The sequence below is a fragment of the Cygnus olor genome, chromosome 5 (assembly GCF_009769625.2).
Source record: "Cygnus olor isolate bCygOlo1 chromosome 5, bCygOlo1.pri.v2, whole genome shotgun sequence".
Classification (NCBI taxonomy): Eukaryota; Metazoa; Chordata; class Aves; order Anseriformes; family Anatidae; genus Cygnus; species Cygnus olor.
The window spans coordinates 9958708-9978076 of record NC_049173.1 but is presented as its reverse complement, the minus strand read 5'-3'; the positions used below and the strand labels follow the sequence as shown (position 1 = coordinate 9978076).

General features: G+C 39.4%; 1 long non-coding RNA gene across 2 annotated transcripts in view; it reads left to right on the top strand.

The window, feature by feature from the left end:
- LOC121071060 overlaps positions 1-19369 on the top strand; it is a 57785-nt gene that overhangs the window by 27007 nt on the left and 11409 nt on the right. For both annotated transcript variants that reach the window (XR_005820354.1, XR_005820353.1), the window contains exons 4-7: positions 1358-1532; positions 1631-1709; positions 16340-16444; positions 18047-18140. This is a non-coding gene — a long non-coding RNA (uncharacterized LOC121071060). The remainder of the gene's footprint in view (positions 1-1357; positions 1533-1630; positions 1710-16339; positions 16445-18046; positions 18141-19369) is intronic.

Sequence of the window (19369 nt, the reverse complement as noted above, 5' to 3'; positions counted from 1 at the left end):
ATGTTCATAGAAGATGCATATCTAAATTCCAGATTTTTATATTAATCTTAATCTTTGTTCCTTTGTTCCCTTAGAACTAGCCCCTAACTATAACCATTTTACAACTGCTCCATAGAAGAACTTAGTAGCACTTGATAAAGAACAATGGCACATGTCAGCATACAAAATGGGAAGAGAGAAAGAGGACTAATGAGGAAGAGATTTGGAGGAACCAGCGATGTTAATGTGTTGCAAGAGGCCAAATGGATTGGAAGATTACTATTAAATTCCTGCCACTGGTACATTATCACATTGTACCTCAATCCCTTTATTTGGCAAAAGGAGAGGGTGATACGTTTTTGCAAAGCTAAAAAATACATTGTCAGTTTTGTGCACAGACAGCTCATCTTCAATGACAGTCATCAAAGGGAAAGTATGGTAAATGGAAGTTTTTAGGGATGTAGATATTCCTGGTAGTTCTAATGCTATCAAACAGTTAAACCATAATTTGGGAATAAGAAAAAAAATCCTTCTTTTAGAGTGACAGAGGGAGTGTGTGACTGACAGAGATCCTGTTTTACTTCATAGTAGGGAAAAAATACCTGAATTCTGAACACTTAATAGAACACAGGTCTCATTTCCAGTCAGCCCTGCTTATAATAATAGATCTTCAAGAGCTGAATCTTATTAGAGTAGGATAAAGATGACTTCATTGCAGTGTTTAAGTACCTTCACAAGTAGAAAGTTAAGATACTAAAGAACTCTTTAGCCAATCTGAGACAAGCCTGAGAAGAATCAATTGCTGGAAACTATAGTTAGACGAATTTAGATTAAGAGTAATTTTTTAACTGTCAGAATGATTAAATGTTAGAATATGCCCCCAGGACAGACAGATTCTCCATTTCCCAAGGTTTTCAGTCCAAGGTAAGAGATCTTTTGAGAATTTCTGTTTTAGCTGAGTACAAGTTATTTCTTACACAGTCACTAGATATTTGGCTTAGTAACTAGATAAAACTTAATGGGATAGTCAAGTCATGTAATGATCCCTTCCAGCCTCAAACACTAGGAGTCTTTGAAAAAGTAGCACTTAGAGCTGTATAGATTAAAGCTCTTACATGGGTTAGGACACAGGTAGTTTTACAAATGTCTTTTGATTTTGTCTGGCAAACACTGGTAACCATAGGTGCTGCTGATATGTATTGGTCTCAAACAAGCATTTTTATTCCTACAGCAACTGGTTTTCTATTCTGTACTAAGAAATTTTTCTGTTTTTTTTTTTCTTTTTTTCCATTTTTTTTTGTTCCCCTTTGTCTCGAGGGTCTTTTCTGTCTTATATCTCACTTAGAGGATTTTCCCTTGCTGTCCTTTCATCTTTCAGACTCTCCGAGTTGTGCTATCACCCACGATGCTGTTGACCTGTTCTCTGCTCTACCCAGCCATTCAGCTTTGGGGCAGGACTTCCGTTGCCTCTACTGTTTCCTTCAATTAAATGTTTTTCAAAGAGCCTTACCTCACCTTTTCCAAAGTCTCAGCTATTCTTGGAGTTACTCCAGGTGAGGATGAACAGCACTGAAACTGGTAAGTTTGTCCCAGTGTCCTGTGCTCTGCCATCCTGTATCATTTCTGTTCACTTGTTGTTCCTTCTTTTTAGGCTGTTAACATCTTGTCCTGTGCTTTTTGCTGACTAGGGGAATGCACTGCATGTAACCAACAGCAGTCATCTGCTAAAGGTGAGGGAATATATGAATCTGTGAGTGAGTTTGAATTTTTTCCTCAAACGTTTCTATCTTTTATGGTTTGAAATAATTGTGAAGGATTACTAAAACTCCATGATTAAGAGAAAGTTAGAAAGACTTTTATTCCTTTACCTTGCTCATAGGTTACTTTAGATAGCTCAGCAAAGCTCATAATCAGGTTTCCAAGCTACTTTTGTTACTGTAGAGTTTCTGGAGTGCCATGTCCTAGGATAAGAGCAAGCAGCCTTTAAAGCTCCACAGTTAACTTTTAACATCTGTCTGATGCCATTCAGTATTATTCTGAGAGGTTCATTATGCAAACCTGCATCACACTTGCTGGGTCAGGTAAAGTAGAAAGCAAATCTTTAATTCTTTCCACATGAGTTGGTAAAGGAGAAAAATGAAATGATGTAATTTACCAAAACTCTGATGTTTTAATTTTTGGTAGTAGGAACAGCTGTGCCGTGCTGTTGTGCTATGAAATGAGAATGCTGTCTGCCAGGCAGCACTCTTCACATGTGCCAGTCCAGCATTTGATCTCATTTATGCTATTCTGCACCCAGTGTCCCTTTCTCGGCTTTACTGATGCTTAGCGAATGGAGTAAGAGTTGAATTTGCACCACTTCTGCATCTCAAATGTAACTTTCCACCTATGTTTAAAAGTACAGATCATTTCTTCCGGAAAGCCCTATGAGTGCAATTCACCCGGCCTATCTTCCATCATTTACAAGCATGTGTCTAGCAGAAAATGAGTTCTGAAGATCTATTCACAGATTGGACTGTGGACACAGCAGTCTGCTAACAATTGTTACCGCCCATTCAGTTTTCCTTATAGTTGTCAGTGGCTTTTACATCAGCCCGTTTTCTCTATTACCAGTGTCTGCTCTCCTTCTGTGGGAGGTATTAGCATATTCAAAGCATCTTCTTCTATTGTTTTGTAAAATGACCTTAACAAAATCTCCAGTCTTAAACATGAAGAAACAACTGAAGGAGTATACTGAACAACTGAGGATGATTGCAACAGATCCTACGAATACCTTTATGCACTATTTAGAGCTACTTTGTTGCCCTCAAATGCTTGGCATCTAGCAGTACAATAGGTCTGATTCTCTTCTGTTGATGGTTTTACATTGATAAACCATAACTGAATACAATTACTGATTTACTGAATGTGAGTGAGAAGAAAGCACAGATTCCATATATTGAAAAAAGGAGAATTCTTTTCATTCGCAAAGCTAAAATGAGTCTCCTATTTGACATGATTTATAGCAGTGAGGGCAGGTCTGATAACCACCCAGGTTCAGACTATAGCTCCTAGAATGGATAGATTATTATCTTCTTTTATTAAATTCATGCATGGCTTGCTGTTGAAGCTGTATATTAAAAGGAAAACAAATACTGTATAGCTATATCCTGCTATCAATTCAATGAATAGACTTCCTACCATGCCTGATCAATGGAGAATTTGGTGTGAAATCAATGGCCAGCTCTGGCCCATAGCAGTCAGTTCTCCTGAGAACAGTATATCCATGTTAATGTCACATTCAAATAAGAGCAAATACCTATTACCCTGGAAATCAGTGAACCTTTTAGTGTTGATTTAAAGGTAGGGTGTGTGGGGGGTGGATAGGGGGGGAAGGCCCTGACACTTTGAGTAGAGTTTAAAAGACTGTTATTCTCCTTATCCCTAAAGGTATGACAACTTTGGTTTTACAATTTGATGGGGAGACAGGGAGCTGAAAACAGCTGCATCACAGATCTGTTCATTTACGAAGTCAGGCAAAAGAATTAGCCCTTCTACCCTCTTGGTAGTTTTCCAGTATCTGCTATACTCGCACACTGTACAAGGCTTTTCCATTTTTAGATCCATACATCTACCAACACCTTTGCTAATACCATTTTTTTATTAGGGGCTGGAGGTACTCACAACCTTTACATGTCAATACTTGCTCCATTTCTTTTCTGACCACGTGCACACAGTCTGAATAGCAATGATGGCAGCAGATGCAAACTTTCAGCCCTCCATTTGTTTTGACAGGTTGCATCAGTGATAGATACATTACATCATTCCTTAGGCTGTTCATCTCCTGCCTGGGAGGTGTGGAGTAGAAATGGCCTTGCAGATAGGACTGCAGAGGAATGACTTAGTCAGCTGGAATATCTTCTGCATATCTTCTGTTTGGAGTGACACCTTAGACAGACTTGGGCAGATGTCATTCTTGGGACTGTAACAGGTCACAGGAATATTGTAAAGGCTGACACATTATCAGTGAAAATTTGTCTTTTCAAATTTTGGCTATCCTATTAAATGTATAATGTTGTAATACGATATTAAACAGATTTCTTATATATTTCTTAATATAATGTAATATTAAACAGATTTAGTAGACTCCTAAAATTAATTAGCGGTCTTTTTGTTATTTTCTATCACTTTGGTGTTCAAAGTACTATTGTGTGGATTAAATTGATAATGGTCCCGTCGATTTTTAATGGTCTACATTAGAATGTATTTAAACAGCAGTAATCTAAGGACTACGTTCAGTGACTTGGAAATATGGGAACTTCCATATTCAAGGTAACTTTATTAACTCCGGTTTCCTGTAAAGGGGATGCAGAACACAGGAGACAGCAGTGAAGTTTTAATTATTATCATTTTAAATATTGCCAATATTCCATATATTTTGCTTTCTGTTTTTAGCAATGTGAGCTTAAAGTACCTCCCCAGCAGATTCCCCACCTGTTTCTCTCTGTTTCTTGACATGTAAGGCTTAGGAAGTTTGTGAACCAAAGCAGGACGTGGCTGCTTCATTGCATCTCTGCTTACCTCTGGATGCAGAACTGGTAGGGACAAAAAGGGGAGACAGTGGTTCAGGCAGAAGAGAATAGAGAAAGAGAAAGCACCGAATAGATAGAAGGTTTTGAATGAAGAAAATCCCAAAACAATAGAAAGGACAACAGTGAAATAGCCAGTGGAAAATACAGTACAGATTTTCAATAAGATTTGTGACCTTGGGTCTAGAAAAAAGAATACAATGTGATGTCCAGTGCTTTTGCTGTCCTCTATCCACACCACACCCTCTGTGCTACAGTCTCCTGCTAATGAGCCCCATTTTAGCTTGCAATAGGTAGAGCCATTCAAAGCCTCATGCATGATTAGTCTGTTGCCTTTCACACTGCTGATCATGAAGTGCTGCTGACCTGATGGTGGGGCTGTGCAAAATAATGGGCAGCTGCTCCTCCCCTTCCTCAAGGTCCCTGACACAAGGAATCCCAGAGGGCTCACCACTCTTATTTGATGTCTGTGCTCAACAATTAAGGGACACAGAGAGCAATGGAAGGGGTCTCTTGAGTCATCAAGCCCAGTCTTCTGCTATTGCAGACCACCCCTGTGTTATTCCTTTCACTAGCTGATCAAGGACCAGTTTAAAACTACTTCTTTTCCCCCTTCTGCTCCAAACAGAATGCTCTTCCAGAATTGAACTCTTCTGAAAATTAGCAAATCCAGCTGGAGGATATTTCTGGTTAGTCTGCTCATTAGTTTTTGTGACAACATTTTCCTTTAGCTTAATTACCTCATCTTCCTCCTCTGACATTTACCTCACTAATATGTTTATAGAGAACAAATTATCTCACCTCTCAGGCTTTGTTTGGCTGGGCTGACCAACACTACTTTGTTTTCATCCCCTAATTTAGACTCTCCATTCCCTGTTGTACCCACTGAAGTAACTTTTTTTTAACTTAAGGTTGAGGACAGCTGTAGGAAGGTTTGACCAGTGCTTCCTATGGTAGTACTGCATCTTCTGGAAACACCATCCTTTTTATGGGACTTATTATACACTGTCACATTTGTGGCTGATACAGTAATCCTCAGGATAAACCACTCCATTTAAATTTCTGTAGAGCTTCTTCGTTGTTAGGAATAGCAAGAAAAGTTTGTTTTCCTTTGCATTTCTTGCCCTGACTCAGACTGACTTTGGCAGTTATTGCTTCCTCTCTAGCTAAAAATTTTGATTTCTAAGACTGCTGTCCATATGCCTTTTGAGTTGATTTTTAAGTACGTAAGAAATAGATCTGAGCTGCAGTTCATCTTGCCCAAGGCTGTTTCTCCAGCAGTGCAGGCTGGAGATGCTGTATAGGATGAGCACTGGCATCTGCTACCTTCTGCGGTCTGCCCCCCTGCTCTACCAGCATCCAGGTTTGTTCTGTTTGTATGTCCTTGCCTGGAGCTTTTTGTATCCACTCCTGGACCTGTTGTACATGAATATGTCTAATCCCTCTCTGACCCTGCAGATACTCTCAGCCTCCGCAACCTCCTGTGTCAGCAGGTTCCACAAGTTCACTACCCCAGTGCAAAGAAGTACTTGCTTTCTTTCACCTCTTTTAAACTGACACCATTAGTTTCACTGAATGACCACTGTCCCTCATACTGCAGATATGGGTGAATGAGTTCTGCATTCAGCTTATCCTTTAGTTTTATACTTTCAAGACTTTGACAACCTTGATTACATCCCTTGGCTTTCCCCTCCTCAAACCAGAATGCGAGCTTTTTCCATCTCTCTTCATGAGGCTGCTCCACTCCCTTGATCATTTATCTGCCTGTCTGTACCTTTTCCTTAACTCCATTATACCCTTCTGGAGATGCAGGACTAGACCAGCAACTGGTCCTCAAGATGTGGTTCCAACCCGAGAAAAATGATTCCCTTTGTCTTGTTCTCAATAACCTGCTTCAAGATGCCCAAGTTGCCATTTTTTTATTTTTATTTTTTTCTGCTGCTGCACACTGAGCTGATGGTTTCAAAGAATTATATTCCTAAATACCATCCCTCTTGACTCCCATCAGCATGGGATAGCATTGACAACATCAGCAAATAATGTTGACACAATGCTAAGCAAAGGCCAGGATACTGTGAGCTGTGCCTCAGAGTTAGTTTCCTTGTAGGTATGGTAGTGAGTAATTCCTGCAGGTAAGGGCTGAAACCAAGCAGAATACTTGGCACTTTAGCATCAATTGTGCAGACAATTCTATATGACCCTGTCTGTACTATTGTCTTCCATTGCAAACAGGTCAACTTAATTTAAATGCATATGAGGAGCATCTTGAAGGACTGGCCCTCAGGACTCAGTTCAAACTTTGGTTACATAAAGCAGCTTTTATTCACTCTGGATGTAATAACAAATCTGTAACTGAGTTCAGAATTAAGCTCCTTGTGTGCATGCAAATCATGCATTTTAGCCACAAGCTTTGCTAACAATGCAGAGGCAGAACAAAATGATGGAGGGAGCAGAGAGCCCATTCTCTCATCTCTTCAGAATTTCTTTAGAAAATGATTGTACAAGCCCTAGTCTTTGACCTTTGTACTAAAGTGGCAATCTTTAATTACAAGCAATTGGCCCCCATGAAGAAGGGTAAATCAGTCACTTACTATAACATGTTATCATCTTCCTGATATTTTGCTATTATGAGCCCATTTTTGCTAGATGGAAGGATCACTAATTGTTCATCTCAGATAAAAAAAAAACACACACAAAAAGAATCTAATGATAATAATTTAAAACTGAAAGCTTAAACCCACAGGTGCAGCAAAATTAACCCACGAATTCTGAAAAGTATTTCCAGATTTCAGTCCTTCCTGGCGTCAGTGTAATGTCCTTGTGTTTATGCTGGCAATAGAGGTTCTTCGGTAAGTCTTTGTTCCCTAGCACAAAACGATTTAACCTGCAAGCACAAGCCTCGTTATTATAACAATGATCAATAGTGCCATTCCCATCTCTACCTTTTAAATTATAAATCTTATTGCCAGGCATCTCAAAATGAACCATAAAAACATATTCTGGGGTGACATACTTACTATGTAATGGCTTAGGGCAGGAATATTATTTACTATTACTAGATTTGGGTTCCTATCATGTTAAATGCTTTAAAAGAAAAGAAAAAAACATTGCCACACATCACTTGAGACAGAGGCAGGTAACTACAGAAGATTGCTTTTTTACTGCAGCCGTACAGGGAAACCTATACCACAGTCTTTTGTTTTTGGTCCTCAGTTTTTTCCTGCCCCTTTTTTGGCCTTCGTAGTCTTTGCTTACATTTGGCTTGAAGATCTCTTCAGCTTCTTTCTCTTCTTGGGCACTAACAACCAAACCTGTTGTTAGGAGCAGTGGAGGAGTGAGAAAGCTGAAAGTGAAGATTGGTAGAGATTGCACAGCTGGAACTGCATTAATCCTCACTAATCCCTCACCTGTAGGTTCTGAGTATGGGCACAACAGAGCCTGGATAATGAGAACATAAGTGAAGTAATTCAGGGTAAAAACAGATAATTCTGGGACTTGGAGAGGAGGTCTAAGGAAAAGGAGGAGGTAGAAAGTGGCTGTGAACAAGGTTGGAAAGTATGACACACAAACTGATATGGGGATGAGAGACGCTCTGAAGCAACAGGAGGAAAAGGGTGAACTGGCAGAAAAGGCTTTACCTAGGTTCTTGGGAAGTCATTCCAGTGGGATCCAAGTTTATTCCTGATTGATTTTCTAGACAGGATGAATGTGGACATGTACTTAAGAGCTTTGCTGAATTTGGGGTCATGTCATCCATGGCGAAATAAAATACAACAAGGCCAAGGAAAGAAGGATAATGGAAATGTCAGAAATGTAAAGCTGGAAGGAACCTCAAGACATCTTCAAGTTCCTACCTGAGGCAGCACAATATATATCCAGATATCTAGACTCCCTCAGGTGGTTATTGCTGTCTTGTCAAAGAACCTGGACAGACAGGTGATGGAAAAGTTTAATGTGACTTGAAAAAAGCAATGAATTAAGCAACGGGATAAAGCTACTGAGAAAAAAAAAAAAAAAAAAAAAGAGAAGATCCTTCAAGATATACCATAGAAGGCAAGGAAAAGAAATATGTGTCCAAGGGGGAAGAAGAATTTAAAACAATGGAAAATCAGGCATCTGTGTTAAATCAAAACTTGAAGAAACTGCACATAAGGAATTGATTCTCTGTTGCTTCAAGAAGCCGTTCAGGAGAAACTAGGGTTTAGAAGGACAGTCATCGCCCTTGCCCTCAGGGGAATATGCTAGGAGAGAGGCAGAATGCAGAATGTTTCCTATGTACTTTATCAGCAATGCTGGTTGCTCTTAATTTTATTTTTTTCAAATTGTTCTTTATTTCGGGGGTATTTTTAATAATTTAAATTAAGAATAAAATATAAATAATATACATAATTTAAATTTTAAAGCAAAAGAAGCCACTAATACATGAGCTCCAGTAGGTCAAGGACCTTCTGCTAATACTGCTTCGAGTGATTGCTTGCCAAATATCTCAAACTGAAGCTTAGAGCCTTGCTTAATGTAGGCAAGTGGAGTTGTATCCATTTTCCTGAAATTATGCTAGTTTACACCAAAAGGGGCAATGGTAAACTTTATATCTGGGTACTGCAAGCAAACACAGAAAATCCGAAGATCAGTATGTGAATAGCAGATTGTGGTTTCTGTGTTTTCCAAGAGTGTATTGCTATTGTTTCAGTAGACTGAAACTTGCAAAATAGCTCCCCTGTGCAATGTTCTAAATTAGTTTAAGGACATTTCTCTGAGTAGACAATAAGCAGTGCCATGAGATGAATGGATAAAGTATGGTTTCCTGCAGTGTTGTGCTGGATTCTCCACTGTTTTTCAAGATGATCACCTACAAAAACGACTTTTGTCGTTGGAGCATAACTAAAACCATTTTCCCTTGTTCATCCTCTATTGTTTAGTAAGGGTTTTGTTTATCTTTCTGTCATTTCTTCAGTGGAAGCATAAAAGGGATCTTTCTTTACCTGTGTACCTGTGTTCGTCATAGCTGCAGAAGCATATCTTTGAGATCCCTACCATCCAGACATAGTTACTTGAAGGTGCCTAGCAAGTTTAATGTGCAGAAAAGACAGACAAATTTATGCACACACAAGCAGATGACATAATTAAATATGCTTCTATTCTTTTGGAAACCCGTGAAAACAGTTCTTGGATCTCATTCCATTATTTAGCACATTCCTGCTTTAAAAGATTTTTCCATGGTGTCTCTTGAATGTTACTGTCACACTCTGCATTAGGGATGAAAAAAAGTCTCTTCTTATCAGCATATTTCTGGAAATTTTTCCTGTAGTGGAAACAAAATTTTCTGGTTCTGGATCAGTAGCTGAATAGACTACAGAAAGGCAGTGAAGCGCGGGCTGCATCCTAGCACATGCAGCAGAGTGAACATGGAGAAAAAGAGGGACAAGGGAATTGTTGCCTGCACCTTCATATAGCCCACTAAATCTCAAACTTGCACAATATATGCACAAACAGTATTCTCTTGGGACCGTTTAGTGTAAGGGCCTGCTGTGCATAGGCAGCAGAGTACACAGACTGTGCAACATTGCTTTTTCAAATGTTCACTGCTTGCCGCATCAAGAGTCAGTGGAAGAAAGGTCTTCAGCAGCCACTGGCTTTGCTCAGAGCCCCTCTTCTCTGTCCTGCCAATGGCCTGTAGTTTCTAAGATTGCCTTAAGTAACTCTCTTGGTAGTATTTCTCTTTTCCTTAAAAGCTAAGGCCAAGCAAATAGTCATAATCTCAAAGATACTTAGAAGAGAAATTCATTTTAGTGTGCCCTGAAATCATTCAAAGGATGTAATGCTATTAAGCAGAACTTGAAACCTGTGGAAAGGTTTCTGCTCGCTTCTTTCCTTGATGTGAAGATATATTACTGCCAGGCATTCCTGGATTTTAATTCAGACCATTTTACTTTAATGTAGTTTGTGTGTTAATAATGCATACGTGCCTAATTCAATATGGACAGTACCATGCCTAAACTCGGAAAATATTAAATTTATGCTGGTTTTTAATTTCTGGTTTACAGGAATGAAGAACTAGCTATTTTTATAATTTTTGACCTATCCCTATCTCCCTAACATTCTATCTCTCTTGGTTCATTTGTTAAACTAAATTTTAGGGATTTCAGTCCTTTTCATTCCATTTCATATTGAATTTATTTCCCCCTGTTGTAAGGTGCTCTGATTTTTTTTTTAATTATTTTACTTTTTGTTTCAAATAAAACCAAGGGACTTCTGTAAACCCACAGCTTTCTGGTTGGCAGATTGCCACTGTTACTTAGCCTGTAAGTACAACTGAAGTCTTCCAAGAGCTTACAATGTTCCCTTTGTTTCTTATTAGGTTTGTTTTCTGCCTCTTAATTCCTCAAACAATTCACATTTAAGTTAACTGCTCCCATGGCTGAACACCATATTTAGGGGAGCAAAAAGTAAATAAAACCAAAATGCTGATTTAGAAGCTTTGACCACACCATCAGCTGTTCTAAACCAGCAGAAATGAAATGGGTTTGACTTACAGCTGCTGAAGATCTGGTTTATTTGATCCAGAAATTGAAGGGAAAAAGAAATGGTTGAAGGAAAACTGTTTTCTTTAGAGACTGCTCAGCAGATTTTGCCACAAATAACACCAGTGGGATTCAGTGAGTTTTCAGGCAGAAGCATTTAAAGAACTGCAGCCCTGTAAGGGATAGGATCCCAACTGCTGGGCAGAGATACTGCAAAGGGATTCACTCCATCTGTATGAAACCTTAGACATCCAGGGTAGGACTGTTGCCCTGACAAAGGGATATGGTGGTGTTATAGGTGCCTGTGGCTGCCTACCTTGCAACTGCCGCCCCAGAAAGGTGCTGTGAGATGGGCTGGCTGTCCTGTAGCTCTGATACCTAAGGAAGTTGTTGTAGCACTCTACAGCTGTGGCACCTGAATCCCACTGTAGGTTGAGCTGGGTGTCCAAAATTAACTCTTTTATATCCTCTCTGCTTTGCTCTGTGGCTGTGTCTGAAGAAGCATGGGTGCAACAGTGCAGGTTACTTTGCTTAGTACCAGAAGAAATGCAGCTTCTTTGACATACAATCCTTCTTCCTCACGGGCACTTCTAACAAATGTAAATTAAAAAGCCTGCCTCTTCAAGCAGAATGTGCTGTGCATAAAATGCATTTGCCAAATATTTTCAGCACTGCAATAATCTATTTCATGATTTAAAAGCCTTGTAAACATGTCAAAATGGATGGTTGGTTCTACCATCTTTGTGCCATCTATTGCACTGAATAAATAAAAGGAAATGCAATTTATTCAGCGCTTTGGAAGCTCAACATTTCTCTCACTGATGTGTGACAACTATTATCATATTTATTGTCAACATTACACTCCTAAGCATGCAGGTGATGCATTGTGACTATTTCATACTGATAAAGCCATCAATAACTTCCTACCGGACCTTATTTGCTCAGTTGAATCTGCACAGCTGGCTGGGATATCAGGAGGTAACTGATGAGAGGTTCAAACAAAATAAAATAAACCAGGAAAAGTCATGTTGACTGACGGAATATATTTTAACTTAAAAACAAACAATCGAATAAAAAGTTTGGTGTGTTTTCTGTGGGGCTAGCCAAAGCCAAAGTTTTGCAGTCCACTGTCTTCTCTGTGGGATTTAAGCAGCCTCCATAAAGATGACAAGATCAGGTAGCAGATAGTTTGTGTGTTTCCAAATAGGCTGCAAAAATATCTTGCAGCAACTAATACAAACCATTTACCACCTAACCATTCTGACGTATTTATATTTTCAAAGGTACCACTGAAAGGAAAATAAAATTAAAAAGGGCCCCTCTCACAGGGCATAGTGGAGGAAGCAGCCCTGCCAAGTCCCAGGGGCTTACTTAGTCACCATTCTCTGAGACACTGAGGAAGAAGCTCTGCTTTTGCAGCCTGTCAGCTTTATGTTTAATGTTTGTGCAGGATCTTTGATCTCTTATTTATACATATTTCTCCAGGACAGGGAAGCAAGCAGAAATAGCAATTTTATTTATATAAATCTTTCTGTATCCCAGAGGTCAAGAACAACAGCATTTTAAACATAGTGGAGGAATTTATCTTTGCCTCTTATTTTGCAGGAGACTTGTGTATTTTAGATTATGCCTCCAGATGAGGCTCAGGTATACCAACATATAATAGAATCATAGAATCACAGAATATCCCAAGTTGGCAGGGACCCACAAGGGTCATCAAGTCCAACTCCTGGCTCCACACAGGACCACCCAAAACTAGACCATATGTCTGAGAGCGGTGTCCAAACGCTGCTTGAGTGCCAGCAGGCTCAGTGCTGTGACCATGTCCCTGGGGAGCCTGTCCGAGTGCCCGACCACCCGCTGGGTGCAGAACCTTTCCCTAACACCCATCCCGAGCCTCCCCTGTCCCAGATCCATGCCATTCCCTTGGGTCCTATGTATGAGTAAACTTGTCTTGTAGGTGATGCTGCTGTAGTTTGTCTGGGTGAGTTCATGTGTTTGTGACGCTAGGCCATCTTTGGGTTGTCTCCAGAGTCCCATGATTGTCTTGGCCATCTTCAACCTGTTTTCTGGTCTGGCAGGGAGATGAACCATACACAGGTGTTTAAAACTAGGCCTTAAATGGTCAGTTTAGCTTCAGCATTCCTGTAGTCACTGAATCCGATTTGCAACTGGGATTAAGATCAACTGCAGTAAAGCTTCAAAAATTCCTCAGGAATTTCATTGTTCTCTGAAATTAATTTTATTGCAATGTGAGAACTATGTAGTCAAGTTGAAAAAAAAAACAAACCAAACCAAACAAAAACAACAAACAAACAAAAAAAACCTCAAATGCTGTTTCCTTTTTGAGCCCAACCTGTAGTGTACTCCTGACATGTTTTACAAGCCAGTAGTTCCTGTGAAAAACATTAGTCCATAAGATTTCTCCTCTTTTCAAACATTACCTGAAGCTCCTCGACCTGAAGCTTCTTGACCACTTTTAAAACGGGTAAATATAAAAATATGCACTGCTTTATTTTAAGATACTTGTACATCTCAGAGAAGTTCTTGGGAAGTGGGTGGTAATTTAGTTTTTTTTATCGCTATAGGAAATGTTTATATTGGCATGCATTAACCTTTTATTTTACTGTGGTTTTTTTAGTTTTTTTTTTTTTTTTTTTTCCGTTAGTAATATTGTATCTGATTATGATCTGAAACAATTTGAATCATGTTCAAATTTTGATTTGAACAGTTGCTTTAATGAAAAGTTAACAAATACTGTTTTAGATTTTCTTACAAAGGTGCTTGTTGTTTTCTTCCAAAATGGATGTTTTAGTGAGTTTGTTTTTTTATTTGAAAAGTGTTTTTAATCCAAAAAAAGAGAAATGTTTGGATGCTAAATTTTTAAGGCTTCCTAGCTTATAATGAAAATAGCTCATGGAGATAACACAATATCCAGTCCAAACAGTTATGATCACATGATGATAATTGAAGTGTCACGTATACAAATATATAATAATTAGCAATTAATACAGTGAAAAATTGGCAATTAAAACAAAGTGGACTAGCATAGCTGAAGATCATAAAAAGACCCCATCACATGGTGACATAATGCCTTTGTTTTTAGACATTAGAATAAACCATGAAGAGCATATTTCTGTCATTTATGTGAAATCAAGTAGGTTAATCATTTATGATTTTTATGCTTCAAAGCTTATGTGTGCTACATGCTGTAGAGAGATCTAAACCATTACTCTAATGCCCAATGTACCATGCATGTTCCCTGCTGCTGCAGAGTCAGCCTCATCAAATTGAGCTTTGTCTAAAAGATATTTTAAATACATTATTGGATGAAAGGTGCTGCTTGATTATGCAAAACCAGCACAAGAATGCTAGTTAGCAAAGGTACATAGCTCTTGGCATTTATTTTCTCTGAGAGTTCAGATGATCAAACCAAGGAATACGCATACAGAGGCATGATGCAAACCATGTATTCCAGACTAGATGTCACTAAGGTTCTGGGAAGATGAAACACAAAGCTGTGCTAAACATTTACACTTAAATTGCTTATCTGAAGCAATCACTAGCTATTAAATGCACAGTTGTCTCTAGCTGGGTAGCAAGACCAGAAAAAAATTCAGAAAGATGGAGGAGGAAAATGCAAACTTAAAAAGTCAGGTGGAATAAGTGGAAATATAGGAAAAATATAGAGCAGTGAGGTCAGAAGTTCCCATATTTAACTTGAGAATTTTTAAGAGTTTCACTGTGTTGGCAGTGAGGAATTGCCTGCAGGTGAGCATTTGTCTGTGGCTCAGATCGAGTCAAGCAGTGTCCCCATGTCAAGTGGCTCATGTTCCACTGAGTGGGAACCTCTCCTCTCAGTCACGGCTGTGTAAATGGGCTCTAAATTATTCCTGACCAGCCTCTGCCAAACATTTTATGAATCTGGTCTAGAAGAATTGGCTTTTGGGAGTATTTTTCCATGCTCAGTCTTCCCCTCTGACAGGAAGATTTCCCATTGACATGGCTAAGATTTGATCAAAACATTAGGTAGAGTGTCATCCTCCATCAGCTCCATGTTCATTGCAGCTACCAGCAAAGAAAAAGGCGTTTTGCTACAAGGGTAGCAAAAAGGGTTTTTGCTACAAGAGGAAAAGGGGGGGTTGAATCAAGCATTAAACAATCAGAATGCACAGTAAAACCAGGTAGATATGGTTCTTCTCAGGGTTAGCTCTGGAGCAACATATATGCAGAATGCAACTGTATTTAGGGACATACGTGTGCCATAAATAATAATGGATCTTAAAAATGTAATTTTCTGTCAGGAGTTTGCATGCTTGCAAAAGCTCGTAAATAACTGGTGTTTATTCCCCTCCAAATGACACTTTTGCAGTAGCTGATAATAGCTGAGTAAATAGTAGATGGGATGAATTCCTCCACTGATTTCAAATAAACCTTATGAGTTGGAGCAATAAAGAATGTTAAACAGTGTGCACAAAATAACATGCTGTTAGATACCATATATGCTGCTTCAGTAAACACTAAAGCATTTTGATCTTGGTTCCAATGTAGTAAACAGCAAGATAATAAGCTAAGGAATAATACTATTCTTTAAAAACTCTTCCAAATGCTTCTGCATACTGTTACCCTGTGCTTGAGACTGCTGGCAGGCGCCTCTGTCACTCCATTTCTGTGTCATTGCGATGAAATTGGTGTGAAGTTCAGATGAACATATTCATTTGTGCTGAAATTTATTAGTCTGACTTACATAATGGGTGGGTGAGTGTGGCTGCAAATGTAGCTCACAGCACACTCATGTCCTGTCCAGAACAAGTGATAAAGGACCCTGTCAGCAGCTCATAGAGATTTCTGTTGCCCCACTTATGCTACTTGTTTAAAAAAGAAGGGAAAGTATTCTTGCACAAGAAGCCTATAGACAAAACAGCAGCAACAAACCACAGCAGTTAGCGTGAAAAATCAATGTCCACCTAAAATGCCCATCTCTGTAGCAGCAGCCCCATCAGTCAGAACACAGGATAATTTAAAAAAAAAAAAAAAGGAAATTATACTGGCAATTGAAGCGGACCTAGGCTCACCCAGTCATAGAGATTTCAACGTTAACATGCCAGTATGTGCCCTAGCTCCTGGTACACCCTTTCACAAACCTAGTTAGGAAGACTCAGGGCCACATCTTCACCAGTGTTAAATTTCTGTCACTTGAGTGAGATCAGGTTTTTCCCGCCTTTAATCCATGAATTACAGCCCAGGGCCCTCTTGCTTGATGTTTTTTAGCCCAGGAATCCTGTGCTTGGCCTGAGGACTCATCTGTAACAGGAGGACTTTTCTATGGCCTGTGGTCTTCCGAGGAGTTTGAATAAAAGCTGTCCTAGTTCCCAGGTATGTATCCTAATCCTGTGGACAGGGATACCAATGCTCCTGATAAACAGCAGGAGCTCAGATATACCCTGTGATCAGCATTTCCTATTGCCAGCACCAGGCAGCTCCAGCTCCACACATAGCTCTGTTCACTGACCTTCTGACTCCCCCTGCACACTGTGAACCACACTGGGGATGTTTCCAGCTCTCTTCATTGGTTTTATGATATGTTCCATGCGCTGATCTCCATTCCCTTAAATCACCCTGTTGGAGTCTCACTTCAGATACTGCACTATCAAAATTGGAGATGCTTAAGATACATCTCAGAGTCTCTTCCAACTTCTTGCTGAAACTCTAAAGATTTGTAAAATGGTGTAGGAACTAAAAAGCTGGAAGTCCTGTAATATAATATAGTAAGAAGGCAGCTAGTTTTACTGGGCCTGCTGCAGCTCATACATCAACATACACTCAGCTCCCCTGCCTCTATGCTATAGATAACAGTGAGAATGGAGATGTGTTGCCTTCTGAGCGAGCTCTGAGTGAGCATGTAACTTGTCCTGTTTGTGGAAAGGTAAATGGAAACCATTTGAATCATTACACACTAGAAACATGGATGGCGTTTTCTGCTCAAAGAAAAGCTGCCACATACTATAGTGTTTGATGTAGGAAGAAAAAAGGGGAGGAGGAGGTGTTTAAGTCGTTAAGTGCTGCTGGCTCTGAAGGCTGTAATACTTAAAATTTTAATGGAGCAGTGACATTATTAGCCTTGTAATATGATGTGAGGTTCAAAGAATCAAGAGCATTTTCTGGGTCTTCGCCATTCTCATTAACAGAAGTTCTTGAAGGTGCTTGTGTTAATAAAGTAGAAGTAGTAGTAGACACAAAAGGCTAATGACCAAGGCTAAAGACTAATCTATTGAAGTGAATGAGCCAAAACTCTTGTGGAGTCAAAAGTACATGACAAATACATTAATCTCTAAGCAAAGAGAAATGCTTGAAAGTGTTAGGGTAACTTGAGGTGCTGTGTGAAAGGCCACCTTGAAAATATGTGGGATGAGTCCCCCTGCAAAAGACAGGAGGTCCAGTACTTCACTGAGTTTATTGCAGATTCTCAGCTCGGCTGGGCTTTACAACAGCATGGTTTGGGAGCGATTTCAAAAATAGCTTAAAAGGCAACTATGTGAACTTCATGCAGTACGCTACCAAGCAGATGCAATGACCTGCTGTGATGTGCACTGAAATCTGTTCCCCTCCTTGATTTCATTTACGCTGCTGTGATGCAGCATGTTCCAGGGCCTGATCTGAGACTTTCTGTGGCCCCTCAATCACTGCTGTGGTGAAGGGTTGCCCCCTATAGGGAAGGAAAAATATAATTCAGGCACCTCCTTCATTTACATAAGGTTTCTTCTGCTGATTTCTGGGAGGAGACTGGCAGAAGCTGAGCCTGGGACTCCCAGAAGTGGCCTGTTGCAGTAGCATGCCTTGTAGGATCCACCAGGGAATGAGAACAGAGGGAACAGCCAGGGAAAAAAAACGATTTCAGTGCCCTAGATATTTTTTTTTTTTTTGGTCATCCATAATAAATAAGTAACCTTTTATTTATTTAATATGATAACTTTGTAGATTGAAGATGTTTGCAATAGCAGCACAATATCTGTAGTCCGAACAGCTGAGAGCATGACTTCACAAAAATCTGGACCCTGAATTTAAGTGTCAGGTACGCTAACAAAGATTAGGTTTCAGTTTCTGCAATGCTATATCCTAAGGAGGTTGTCTCTATGCTTTTTTTTTTCTTTTTTTTTTTCTTTTTTTTTTTTCTTTTTTTCCCCATGATATTTGGCTAGCAAAGGGTTTCAGTGATTCGCTTTCAAGATAGCTCTGTGCAAAACTAGTCTGCGGGAGCAATGTCTTTTTAATCCCCATCAGTAAGGTGACCCTAAGTGTTTTAACCACATTCATGTGCTGCCAGCAAATTTTATGCTATTGATACAGATGGTATGGATAAGATTCTCTTTATCCTTCCTTTAGAGCTAAAACCTGTGTCGGTATCCACAGCGTTTGAATAGTCTGGTTTTAATAGAAACATGAAAACACCATATGGAGCCAGACAACCATTTCCTTCCTTCAGTGTGTTTGGTGAGTTTGAGTTTACTTTAACATGACATCTTATAAATCATGTATCATGTAGTGACCATATAAGGTTACCTTTTATTGAAAGGATATTGGTGTTGAGAGCTTGCTATGCTTGGATATTTATTAAGGAAATGAAAGATCTCTAGAACATATGATACGCCTTGTGTTGCTAAACATTATTAGTTTACCAACAGACAAGTGTTTCTTTCTCTTGCCCCTCTGAGCCTCCAAGATAAAATACTGAAATAAAATTTGCCCTTGGATTAAAGTCTAATACTGTGTACATCCTGTTGGAGTCACAGACTATTTGACAGGGTGTTTTGAAATCACTCCTGGCTTCATGTTTTATGCAGGAAGGAAACATACCTGTGGAGATAGCCTCAGGCAGTGGTAATTAAAATATGACCGTGTGCCACATGACCCTAAGGCATATTACTGCTTCAACCCTTCACCTTGCAGTTGTTAAAATACTGGGTTTGGCTTATTAACAAAGCACCATCTCAATGTAAGATATGTGCTGGGGGAAACGAGTCTATCGTCTTCCCCTTTGTAGGAAGGAAGCAGTAAGCAATAGCTGGGTAGGTTCTGTGACAATGTAATATCTGTCCATTTTCTGCTGTGGCAGCTGCAGAATGCCTAAAGCAGGTGGTACAGTGTAATGAATCCATCACTGTTGGAGAGGAAGCACAAATATAAAGGTAGTGGCAAAATAGAAATATCAGAATATAGGTTCCCATGCATCCAGTCTCCTAAGTCCTCTGATTTTTCCTGATCTCTCACAGTGATCAAATCTGAAAAATGTGTCCCTGTTTT